The sequence below is a fragment of the Scleropages formosus genome, chromosome 5 (genome assembly GCF_900964775.1).
Source record: "Scleropages formosus chromosome 5, fSclFor1.1, whole genome shotgun sequence".
Taxonomy (NCBI): Eukaryota; Metazoa; Chordata; class Actinopteri; order Osteoglossiformes; family Osteoglossidae; genus Scleropages; species Scleropages formosus.
In genome coordinates, this window is record NC_041810.1 from 34,916,811 (window position 1) to 34,927,073 (window position 10,263).

At 51.9% G+C, this 10,263-nt stretch overlaps 1 non-coding gene across 1 annotated transcript; it reads left to right on the top strand.

Moving 5' to 3' along the window:
• The first annotated feature begins 5,703 nt into the window (after positions 1-5,703).
• Positions 5,704-5,787, top strand: trnal-cag (transfer RNA leucine (anticodon CAG)). The gene has a single exon. It is a non-coding gene; the product is annotated as a tRNA-Leu (tRNA).
• Positions 5,788-10,263: the final 4,476 nt, after the last annotated feature.

The window sequence follows — 10,263 nt, forward strand, 5'->3', positions numbered from 1 at the left end:
GATAAGATCATGGCTAAGAAGGACACCTGGAGCCCCCGTGGCCAATTACGAAGACCAAGTGAAGTATCTACTGAAAGTCTACTTGAAGATGCGAATGCAGCACTACGAACAATCCCTACTGTGACCATCGCTGAGACCAACCAGCTGATATACAACACAGCAACAGTGATCCTTGAGATGCTTGGATACAAGATGAGTACCGAGCATAAGAAGCAGTATCCTCCATGGAAAAGAAGGCTAGAGGCCAAGATCAAGGCAGCACGAAGGGAAGTTAGCCAGCTATCGGAACTGCAGAAAGGTGTGAGGAAAACCCTGCCTAAGAAGTACAGCAAGCTGTCTATACCTGAGGCCTTAGAAACTGCCAAGCAAAGACTCACAGCCTTGGCTAACCGTCTGAAGAGGTACACAAGAGAGATAGAGGGCAGAAGAATAAACCAGATGTTCTCCACAGAACCATCCAAAGTGTACTCTCAGTGGCAGGGTAATAACGTGAGAGCGGACCCACCAAGGTTGGAGACTGAGAAATACTGGAAAAACATATGGGAGAAGGAGGCATCACATAACAACAAAGCCCAGTGGCTAGTGGATCTAAGAGCAGACCACAGCAACCTCCCTGAACAGGATCCAGTAACCATCACAATGGCAGACATCCAAGAAAGAGTCTCGAGTATGGACAGCACCAGGCCCTGACATGATTCACGTCTTCTGGCTAAAGAAGGTAACTGCACTCCATGAGCTCCTGGCAACACAAATGAACCAGCTGCTAATGGATGGGACCCACCCTGAATGGTTAACAGAAGGCCGGACAATCCTGATCCTGAAGGACCCCCAGAAAGGAGCAGCCCCATCCAACGATCGCCCGATAACCTGCCTCTGCACAACATGGAAGCTGCTCTCAGGTATCATAGCAGCTAAGATGAACAGGCATATGGCTCAATACATGAGCGGGGCCCAGAAAGGAATTGGTAGAAACACCAGAGGAGCAAAACAGCAGGTACTGGTCGACAGAACAGTCACTCGAGACTGTAAGACCAGACAGACCGACCTGTGCACCGCCTGGATTGACTACAAGAAAGCCTATGACTCGATGCCTCACTCATGGATCCTGGAATGCTTAGAACTATACAAGATCAGCAGGACACTAAGAGCCTTCATCAGGAACTCGATGGGGCAGTGGAAAACAACCCTAGAGGCCAACTCCAAGCAGATTGCGCAAGTCACCATCAAGTGCAGCATCTACCAAGGAGATGCATTGTCCCCACTGCTGTTCTGCATAGGCCTGAACCTCCTCAGCCAGATCATCACCAAGACTGGCTACGGATACCGACTACGGAATGGAGTAAACATCAGTCACCTCCTCTACATGGATGACATCAAGCTGTATGCCAAGAGTGAACGAGACATCGATTCCCTGATCCACACCACCAGGATCTACAGCAATGACATCGGAATGTCATTCGGATTGGATAAGTGTAGTCGGATGGTAGCAAAGAGAGGGAAGGTAGTCAGAACTGAGGGGATTGTACTACCAGAAGGCAACATAGCAGATGTTGAGGACAGCTACAAGTACCTTGGAATCCCGCAGGCGCATGGGAGTCGTGAAGAGGCCGCAAGGAAAGCAGCAACCGCCAAATACCTGCAGAGAGTAAGGCAAGTCCTGAGAAGGAGGGCGAGGAAGAACAGGAACCGTCATGGAAGGACAAACCCCTAGACGGTATGTACAACCGGCAGATTGAAGAAGTGGCTGATATCGAAAAATCATACCAGTGGCTGGAGAAAGCTGGACTGAAAGACAGCACAGAGGCACTAATCATAGCAGCACAGGAACAAGCTCTAAGTAGAAGATCAATAGAGGCCAGGGTCTACCACACCAGGCAGGACCCCAGGTGCAGGCTGTGCAAAGATGCCCCTGAGACAGTCCAGCACATAACAGCAGGGTGTAAGATGCTAGCGGGCAAGGCATACATGGAACGCCATAACCAAGTGGCTGGCACAGTGTACAGGAACATCCGTGCCGAGTATGGGCTGGAAGTCCCAGGATCAAAGTGGGATACACCCCCAAGGGTGGTCGAGAATGACCAAGCCAAGATCCTGTGGGACTTCCAGATCCAGACTGACAAACTGGTAACGGCTAACCAACCGGACATAGTAGTGGTGGACATACAGAGGAAGAAAGCCATAGTGATAGATGTCGCCATCCCAAGCGATGGCAACATCAGAAAGAAAGAACATGAGAAGCTTGAGAAATACCAAGAACTGAAAGAGGAGCTAGAAAAGATGTGGAAGGTGAAGGCAACAGTGGTCCCCGTGGTAATCGGAACACTTGTGGCTGTGACCCCTAAGCTGGGAGAGTGGCTTCAGCAGATCCCGGGAACAACATCCGAGATCTCTGTCCAGAAGAGCGCGGTCCTAGGAACAGCTAAGATACTGCACAGCACCCTCAAGCTCCCAGGCCTCTGGTAGAGGACCTGAGCTTGAAGGAGTAAGACCGCCCTCAAAAGGGGGGCGAGTGGGATTTTTTTTTTTAATACATATATATATATATAGGGGGGCGCGGTGGCACAGTGGGTTGGACCAGATCCTGCTCTTCAGTGGGTCTGCGGTTCGAGTCCCACTTGGGGTGCCTTGCGACGGACTGGCGTCCTGTCCTGGGTGTGTCCCCTCCCCCTCCGGCCTTAAGCCCTGTGTTACCGGGTAGGCTCCGGTTCTCCGTGACCCCGTAAGGGACAAGCGGTTCTGAAAATGTGTGTGTGTGTGTGTGTGTGTGTGTGTGTGTGTGTGTGTGTGTGTGTGTGTGTGTATATATATAACACATCTGTGGCTACAAATTGCTTCCTTACCAAAAATGAGAATCCGTCAGGGCTACACCGAATGTACTGCTGCAAACGCTTGAAAGTGAAAAAGTTCCCCATCTCAAGGACATAAAAAGCGGGAAAACGTATAGACACGCGCAAGAGAGGGCAGTATGTGGAAAGCTCATTGAATGTGTTTTTTTTTTTCTAATTACCTTTAATTGAATAAAATTAACTTGATTTAAACATAGCCAGTACATTTTTAAATTAATTGAAAAATATAAGTAGTATTAAATTACATATTAAAATCTATTAAATAAAGGAAATAGCTAAATGTACTACTTACTAGGGGTCAGAATCATTTTTTTCAGTGTTCCGAGATCGGGCGTATTCAGGGTGGTATGGCTGTAAGCGACCGCCGTGTGCACCCTACTTGTAGCTGCTGCCCGTGAAAGGCTCACGCAAGCAGCGCTCGAGCATGCGGCGCGTGCTTGGGCTTTGGCCACACGAAGCAAAGCGCACTTTTGCCTCTCTCTTGTGAAAATTCACGAGAGTCCAATGAAAAGTGGTCATGACTATCAGTATCTACTGCGATCGATGTCACGTATTAAAATCACGCACCAAGCAGGACAAAAAGAGACTCAAGAGAAGAATAAACAGTTCTGAATAAACGCCTGGAGTCACAGAAGTGTTAAACACGGGGAATAATTAAAATCCAGTGAAATCCTGCTACAGAAATGAAACATTGAAGAGTGACTGTTTCCAGAAAATAATCGCGCTTCCAGGCGGGTGCCCCAACTTGGAGCCTGAAAAAGTGAGGGGTGGCGGAGAGCGGTTCCTCGCGTGCGAAACAAAGCAGAGGGGAAAATGAAATTAAAGTAAATAATGAAAGCAGTTAATGATAAAGTTATAATTTAAAAAATGATAATAATAAAAAAAATGCTTGTAACACCTGGCATTCCCAGGCACTCTCCCATCTAAGTGCTTACCGGACCCGACCCTGCTTCGTTTCCAAGATCAGGCGTATTCAGGGTGGTATGGCTATAAGTGAGCACCGTGTGTGCCCTACTTGCAGCTGCTGCCCACGAAAGGATCACGCAAAGAGCCCTCAAGCATTCGGCGTATGCTTGGGCTTTGGCCGCACAAAGCGGAGCGCACTTTTGCCTCTCTCTTGTGAAATGCTCACGAGAGGCCAACGAAAAGCAGTCATGACTTTCAGTATATGCGATCGATGTCACACATTAAAATCACGCACCAAACGGGACAAAAAGGAACTCAAGAGAAGAATAAACTGTTGTGAATAAACTCAGAGACTTACAAAAGTGTTAAATCAGAATCACAATCAGAATCAGAACGAGCTTTATTGCCAAGTATGTTCAGACATACAAGGAATTTGTCTTGGTGACAGAAACTTCCACGGCACAGACAGAATGACAGTGAGAAGACACAGATGAGAAGATCGAATATGTGAATAAAAATGGGACTGCGAGGCAGGGGCTGAGATGGTAGTGCCCAGGAACGTGAATGACTACACTGTTGCCACAGTGCTGTTTATGATGGTGAGTGGGGATAATGCTGAGGTGTTTCTAATAAAGTCCACAATCATCTCCACCGTTTTGAGCGTGTTCAGCTCCTGGTTGTTATGACCGCGTGCCACATTGGTGTCAGGGGTGGGATGGGGCAGGACGATGAGAGGCTGGGTAAGGGAGCAGCTGAACACCAAGCACGAAGAAAGGGAAAACAGCGCAACGCTGAGAGCCACGGGACGGAAGAGCGGCGTCCGGCGAATGAAGCGCCTGCGATGGTGGAGGTCGATGCGGAGGAGCTGTGGCGGAGCACGGGTGTCCAGGGGGACGCCGGGGAAGCGCACGCTGTGGCGAGGATGGTGGGGAAGAGCTGCGAGGTGCCGCTGAAGAAGGGTGAGCAGGTCGAGTGGGGTCTCCCTGTGCCCACGGTAGGAGCGGCAGGAAAAGGCAGCGAACCGCCGTCGAACGCGGAAGCTGACGAAAGTCGCCCCGTGGAGAGTGTCGCTTTCCCGAGCAGGACGGACGCCGTGCTGGACGACGCAGAGCAGTGTGTCTCGTCTGTGGACAGGCAGGGCTCCGTGTCGGAGGTGAGCGAAACCGCCGACACAAATTCTGCCGCGGAGCAAGATTCCGCCGGGCTGTAGTGGTGAACGGGGAAGCTGAACGGTAAGGCAAAGCTCTCTATTTGCCGGTCAGCTGGCCGACGTCCCTACCCTCACCTATGCTCATGAACTCTGGGTAATGGGCGAAAAGAATAAGATCACGGGTACAAGAGGCTGAAATGAGTTTTCTCCGCAGGGTGGTGGGACTCACTCCCCGTGACGGGCCGAGGAGCTCGGCCATCCGGGAGGAACTCGGAGTAGAAGCCGCTACTCGTCCACGTTGAGAGGAGCCAGTTGATGTGGTTCGGGAGTCCGCTAAGGGTGTCCCCTGGGCATCTCACCTTTGGGGCTATACCAGGCACGGCCGACTGGGACGAGAGCCCGGGGTCAGCCCAGGACCCGTCGGAGAGATTGCGTCTCACCGCTGTCCTGGGTGTGGCCGGGGATCCCCTGGCTTGAGCTGAAGGAACTTGCAAGGGACAGGCATGTCTACTCTCCCCTGCTCTCCTTATTGCCACCACGACCCTAGAAAAACAAGCACACAAGGAAACGGGCAGATGCATCACACCACCGCAGGCTTAGCAGCGGCGTAGCAAAACACGGGGGGGGGGGGGGACTCACGAGCTCAAACCCCAGTCTCCCACATGACAAGCGGGGACACTCGCCACTAAGTTAACGAGGAGGCGGCTGCAGGTGGCCCTTCTCTTTCTCGGTGCCACTCGAAAGCACTCCCTGGGAGCGCGTCAGCCTCTCCAAGCCACGTGACAAATAGCACTCTGCTGAGTCAGGATGGCCGAGTGGTCTAAGGCGGTGCGTTCAGGTCGCAGTCTCCTTCTGGAGGCGTGGGTTCGAGTCCCACTCCTGACAGCTTTTCAGAGGCTCTTTGGCTACCTCATTTATTACGAAAAAGTACACAGGTCAAGTTATTTGTAATCTTGAGGTATGTTGGTATAATTTCATTTTGTTTTTTTTTAAAAATCACCCTACCACATGCGGAAAAAGACATTTCATCGCAGCAACCACTGCTGAATGCTCTTTTGTTGTGCATTTGGTGACAAAACCTTTGATTGACTGACTGACTGACAACTGTGCTTAGGTGTTGGGGAAGGCCACGTTGCCTCCTGCACTGCCCGGAGGTCGGTGACTGGAGTCGTTCCGCTACGTGCGCCATCTTCTTTTGACCAGGCAACAGGCCGCAAGCACAACGGGGCATTGCGCGGGAGAGGAACGAGCCCCTGCCGAGGCAGCGTCACTGCGCCGTCTCTGTTGCAGAGTGGCCTGGTTGACTGGAGTGAAGGGGTGCGCTTCCTTCAGGAGTCCCAAAGACGTTTGGTAAGAATCTCCAGCCAGGTACAAATGCTACGGACGATGCGGTTCTGGACAGCTTGTCCGAGGAAGGGGTACATGTCGCCGGGGCTCATTGGCCTCGGGGTACGATCCTTGCTTTAGGAGTGAGAGGTCCTTGCTTCAAATCCTGGGTGAGCCCTGTGGGCTCCCTGCCTGGCTGCTTCAGAGCTGAGCTGGGTGTGGGGAAGGCTCTGGCTGAAGGGGGAGGAGAGCCTGGCTGGAGCAAGCCTGCCCTCCCCTATGTTGGCTGTGCTCCGGTTGAGGGTGGAAGCAGAGCCTGCTCCATAGCCCCTTGGGTGTGAACCAGCAGCTCCCTCTGTGGTGGGGAAAACCTTTGAGCTGGATGGCCCAGTGGTGAGGTGGAGGGAGGAGCTCATGTGTGTCACTCTTCTGTGGGGTGGTGGCTCCCTCTGCTGAGGGAGAGTGTTACATCCTCAAAGCATGAAGCACTTTGCAACTGTCTCTATTCAGCAAATGCTGCAATGTAATGCAAGGCTGCTCCTTTGTGGTGAGTAGCAGAGGGATAAGGTGGTGAGGTGCATATGCTGTAGCTGTTTTTTCCTTGTGCTCTTCCTGAATTTGCACACTTAAGCTTGCTCGCACTTGTGACAGAGTGCAGGTGTGCCTGGCTAGCTCAGTGGGTAGAGCATGAGACTCTTCACCTTGGGGTGGTGGGTTTGAGCCCTTTGCTGGGTGGAAGGGAGGCTCCCTTCTACCGTGTGAACCCTGTGACTTTGCATGGGGAAAGCTTGGTTTCCCCACCTTGGGCAACTGGTGCCTTGTGAAATTTGCAGGGTTCCTTTGCAAGTGGGGGAACATGAGTTCTGCAGAGTTGCAAAAACCCATTGACTCCAGAGTTGGATGTGTGGTGAGGTCACCTCTGCTTGCAGGGAAATGAATGAATGAATGAATGAATGAGCAGAGGGACCATGTTGCCTTGTAGTGTCTCTGCCCAGTGAGTGAGCCAAGGAAAATGTTATGTTTGGAAGATGCTGGGCTTAAAAATAAATAAATAGATCAATAAACAGACTGATAACATGCGGTGGCTTGAAAAGCAAAGTCGAGCAATCCCCTGGGTAGGGCTCGTTGGTCTAGGGGTATGATTCTCGCTGAGGGTGCGAGAGGTCCCGGGTTTGTGAGCCGCCTGCTGTTTTGCGCCCGCGCGGCTCGTTGCGGAGCGGTTAGCCCAAGCTCGCGTCACCCGTCGGCTGCCTGACACCCTGGACCCCCTGCACTTTCGCGTCTCGCCTGAACAGGCCTACGGAGGACCCCGTTGCCGCTGCCTCCTCGCGCCTGCACAAGAAAGGGTCATACGTGACGATGTGGGCTGCTGATTACAGCTCAGCGTTTGGTCTACAGTCCCTTGATCTCTCCCTGTCCCAATCCCCTGCTACTGACAAAGCGGGCAACTGTCTTGACCTTGTGTTTTCCCGCAACTGTGGCTGTCCCGTTCTCTCTGTCACGCCGCTGCATGTCTCTGACCACTTCTTCATTTCCTTTCAACCCTCCCTCACCACTAACTCTTCGTCACTTCCTGCACCCGTTGTCACCCTTCGCCGCAACTTAAAATCTCTCTCACCTTCCTGCTTTGCCTCTGCTACTCTGGCCGCTCTCCCTTCTGCTCCACAATTCTCAGATCTATCTACAGATGATGCCACTAACACTTCCCTCTCTGCCTTGTCTTCCACCCTTGACCCTCTCTGCCCTCTGTCTTCTAGACCAGCACGCCCCATTGCTACCCCGTGGCTGTCTGATAACGTTACGTGATAACAGGACCGAACTGCAGGCGGCAGAGCGAAGATGGCGTAAATCCAAAACTCCATCGGACCTGGATGCTTACCAGTCACTCTTAGCTGCTTTTCAGTCTGCTGTCTCTTCAGCTAAAACCTCCTTCTGCCACAACAAAATGCAGTCTGCATCCAAAAAAACCACACAGGCTCTTTGCCACCTTCTCATCCCTTCTGTGTCCCCCGCCACCTCCTCCTCCCTCTCCTCTCACTGCTGAAGACTTTGCTTTGTTTTTTAGAGACAAAGTCAAAGTGATCACTGATAAATTCTCACCATCAACCTGCCCGGTTCGCGCTGGACCTCCCTGCGAAGCTATCCTCTTCAGCTTCAAGCCGCTCTCCGAATCTGAAGTCGCTGACCTCCTGATATTGCGCAGCGCCACCACCTGCTCGCTTGATCCGATCCCGTCATCACTGCTTCAGAACATTTCCCCGCAACTCTCCTCCTTCATCTCTTCTATCATCAACTCCTCACTCTCCTCTGGCTGTTTCCCAGCTGCCTTCAAAACTGCTCTATCTAATTTCACCTCTGTTAAAAAAACCCTCCCTGGACCCCAACCTGGTTCAAAATTACAGACCGGTCTCTCTCCTCTCCTTCCTGTCCGAAACCCTTGAGCGGGCAGCCTGTGATCAACTCACCCGGAACCATCTCTTTCATGGTTATCAGTCTGGTTTCAAAGTTGGTCACTCCACTGAGACCGCCCTTCTGGCGGTATCTGACCCTCCCCAAGCTGCTAGAGCTGCCGCCCTCTCCTCGGTCCTCATCCTCCTCGATCTGTCTGCAGCATTCGACACGGTAAATCACCGGACTCTACTCTCCTCTCTGAACCAGCTTGGGATCAAAGGTGCGGCACTCAGATGGTTTGAGTCCTACCTCTCTGACAGATCCTATCAAGTGGTCTGGCGGAGCTCTCGTTCTTCTCCTCTGCCTCTCTCAACCGGTGTTCCGCAGGGCTCGGTATTGGATCCTCTTCTTTTCTCCATCTACACCTCCTCCCTCGGGTCCGGTCATAGCCTCCCATGGTTTCAAATACCACTGCTATGCTGATGATACCCAGCTCTTCCTCTCCTTTCCACCTGGTGCGTCAGACATCTCCGTACGCATTGCTGCCTGCCAGTCGGACATCTCTTCATGGATGTATGATCACCACCTCCAACTCAACCTCTCCAGAACAGAGATTCTTTACCTTCCAGCTGGCCTGCCCTCCTGTCACGACCTCTCGATCAAACTGGACAACTCACTCATTTCGCCTAGCTCCTTTGCTGAGAGTCTGGGAGTTACGACTGATGCGAGTCTGTCATTCTCTCAACATATTGAAGCCACAACCCGGTCCTGCAGATACATCCTGCATAACATTCGTAGGATCCGTCCCTACCTCACTACTGACTCCGCCCAACTACTTGTCCAGGCCATGGCGACTTCCCGTCTAGACTACTGCAAGTCTCTTCTGTGTGGCCTTCCGGCTAATGCCATCAAACCTCTGCAGCTTCTACAGAATGCTGCTGCACGAGTTGTGTTTGATTTGCCAAAGCGCTCCCATCTATCTCATCTACTCATCTCTCTGCACTGGCTTCCTATAGCTGCCCGTATCAAATTCAAAACCCTAGTTGCTGTGTACAAATGCATCAATAGAACTGCTCCCGGCTATTTACAGGACTTGATCAACCGCTACACCCCAGCCAGGCCCCTTCGCTCATCTACTTCTGCTCGCTTGGTGGTCCCGCGCACGAAAGGCGAAGCTCGGAGGTTCTCGGTTCTGGGTCCGTTGTGGTGGAATGACCTTCCCCTGTCACTCAGAACTGCAGAAACTCTGTTTTCAAGAAGGCTCTGAAAACCCACCTTTTCCACATCCACTTTGCCCAAGATCTCTTCAGATCATCTGCGGCGTAACCGTTCTCGCATCGTAACACCAGAAGCATCCCCAGATACAACCTTTATTCCGCCATTACTCTGGTATTGTGCTACTCATTTGTGTATCTTATAATACTTCATTTAAGAAAAGAAAAAAATGGTCTCGGTATCGGGATTTGTCTGTGTCTTATGCGCCTACTTGAACGATGAACCTCGGTGTAGCAAGTGGTAGGGAACAAACTAGGTTTGCTTGAGACTTTCATGTCTGCAGCTATGTCTCCTTCTCTCACACACTGTGGGAGGAGACCGCACACCCGTTCTGATCGACGGGGCAGCGGTGGAGAGGGTGGGCGGTTT